Below are 2,980 nucleotides of genomic sequence, written 5' to 3' on the forward strand. Positions count from 1 at the left end.
GAGCGGCGTTGGTTCTCCCACGCGCGGGCTACTCCCACGCGTGAGACGGCGCGTCCTGCAGGTGGTGGGGCTTGACTCCGTCTTCCACCACCTTGCTGCATCGATGCCTCGTCTCTATGGAGGGGATTCTTACGTTCTAGAGTGTATGCATTATGGTTATGAGTATTATGAGTACGCTAAGCGCTGTACTTACTTATATTCTAGTCTTAACCTTATACCACTTACTTATTGCTTTAATGTTTAAAATTAGTGAGGGGCTTACGTTGTCGGATGTAACACCCTCCCCCTTATTTTAAAATATTGGCGCATGCCAATATTTTACGGCGCATTGTCTGTGTGCTTAGTGTCTTTCAAGTATTTGCGTAGTTCAATGTATGAGTAACGGGGCGATATCTGATGCACTTTGGTTTCGTTTTCATTTACGATCACGCTTACATTTTCGCTTACACTTGTTTTCGCACTCGCACTTTGGGGGGCCTGCTTTTCAAGGTGGGTATTATGGCACGCTGAAAGGTCATCTTCGGGTGCAGTTGGTTCCTCTCGTTGTTTGCCTCCCAGGTGTAGAAGTAGGTGGGTTACTGAGCTCCATACTGCTCCCAACAGGTGTAAACTCCATCCATACACTGTATGTAGGGCGTATCCGTGGATCATGGTGTCTATGATTAGTTTCACAATTCTTACGATTATGAAAATTGCCAGTACGCCCGCACTGGCAGAACCGAAGGTGACGAAGCTCCTCCATAATTTCCCTCCGGCGGATTCCGCGATCTGGTTTAATGAATTTTCATCCAACAGATTCATCATGTATACACTACCGGGTTGAATGGTTTCGCCCATGGCTCCTTTTGCTATAGTGTTTAACATGGACGGTTTTTCGATCGGGAACATGATGTGAGAGCAAAGTCGGTCTATATCTTCACTGCTGTATATTCCGCTCGTTGCTAAGGATGCTGCATCGATGTAGCGCCACGCCGGTTGCGTCAGTGGTTGAATGATGGGCGGCGTCAGTACCTCTACTGGTTTGGGTGTCATCCTAAACCATCCTCCGTGGATTTTATACATAATAGGTAAGAGGTTATTACAGTCACGTTGTGTGCCGGTTCTTGATAGTATTCTCGATCTCGGTAGTAGAAAGAGAGATGTGTTGCGGTGTGTCACTGGTAGTTCATTATAGCATTGCTCCGCGTGTCGCATTTTGCATTCTACTGGGATGCATTTTATCAGGTATATAACTTCTCCTGAAGTTACTGCTGTGTATCCTGGTTCTCTCGTGATGCGGTATGCCATCTCGTCTGGTGCGATGCTAGCGAGTGTTAGTGCGTTCTGTAATACCTGTCTTTCAAGAGCGCACTTTTGCTCCATGATATTTCGGTACAGCTGCGTAAGTTGTGTTTTTATATGCTTTTCCACATAGATGAATTTGGAATTTACATATAAAAAGATGTCAAGATTATCGACTGCTATCTTAGATCGACTCCCGAAGGTTTTTCCCTTTTGCGTCTCCAAGATGAACAATTTTGGGTGTTCCGTTTGGGCTAGCCTGTATCCGCAAATGTCGAAATCTGATGTCTTGGTTAAGGCGAAGGTTGTGTCCTGTGTCGTGACTGTGTAGACAGTCGGCGTTATCGGGCTGTTTCTCGAAAATAGTTTGGTGGCTGGTCCCTCGTAGAGGATATCATATTGATTAAAATGACAGTGGTCGATGAGTAGGGGTGCCCAAAAGGTCTCCATCCCTTCAGTGTCCGTGCACCATCCTGTCGTCAGCCTGCAATGAGTACCTGATGGTGTAATTATATTACCCGTCGTCCTCTTAATTGGTGCTTCCAAGGTCCGCAGAGTAATTCTGACGGAAGCTTGAACGACTACGTTATCCCAGGTTCCGTAGCCGTCTGTGTACTGGAATCCGGAGCACCGTCCGTCTACCGTGGTTGATCCGGCTAGTGTAATGCTTCTCAGATTCGTGGTGTTCTGTTGGATTCTATCTATCTCGGCGTTAGCAATTCGAATGGTGCCCGTGGCGTGCAATCTTTTGCATCCCTGTTCTCCGATCTCTTGCAAATATTCTCTCTTCCCGTTGTGTACGATGGAGACGTGGGAGTGCATCCCGCAATAGTGGATGGTCTTGTCTATTTCCATTCTGCATTGGATAATTGTTGTCTTATCGTAGTCGGACGATTGCAACAGTTGCACGTACATTTCTTCTTCCTTCGGTTCGATGCTCTCCATGCTGCATTCCCCCACGTCTAAGAGGGAAAGGGTCGTAATGTTAAAGCCCTCGCCTCCGCAGTCGTATCCGATAAGTGCGGCCTTAGTGTGGTGAAGATTAAGAGGCACATGTTTACTGTTCGTCGTCCGAGGTTGAACTGTCGGCCGAGTTCTCCGATAACCGCTGTTGACAGGGTTCTTCTTCCGATGGGGTGGGGCAAGGTTTCAATTTATCGGTGTGCACTATCTTAGTGTTCCTTAAATTTAACTTAAGTTTAACATTATTATTTCTGAACGTTTCTATTATTCTATACGGGCCTGTATATTGGTCCCCTAACTTACTTGTTGGTTCTTTCAATAAAAATACCTTATCGCCTACCTTAAATTCGTAAGGGTTCGCTTTCTTATCGTAATAACGCTTAGATCTATCTTTCGCTTTCTTAAGGTTGTTGCGAGCTATTTCCTGAATGTCTTTTATTTTTTTATGCAGGGTTTCAAAATAATAATTGTAACTATCGTTATTGATGTCTTCCGGTAGTGTCGTGCTGGCCGGTACACGAGCCGTTTTGCCAAATATCAGCTCATGAGGTGTGTATTGCGTTCCCTCATGTACACTGGTGTTGTAAGAGAAACATGCTAATTTCAGGTACTGGTCCCAATCTCTTTTGTTTGTAACGATGCACCCCCGATAAGTGCATCGTATCCGGCATTACACCCGCCGGACGCCGCTGCATCGCAGCGATGAGGGCGCGGTGCGCCCGAACATTTTTAAAAC

The sequence above is a fragment of the Mycetomoellerius zeteki genome, unplaced genomic scaffold (assembly GCF_001594055.1).
Source record: "Mycetomoellerius zeteki isolate Tzet28-1 unplaced genomic scaffold, Tzet1.0 scaffold56, whole genome shotgun sequence".
Classification (NCBI taxonomy): domain Eukaryota; kingdom Metazoa; phylum Arthropoda; class Insecta; order Hymenoptera; family Formicidae; genus Mycetomoellerius; species Mycetomoellerius zeteki.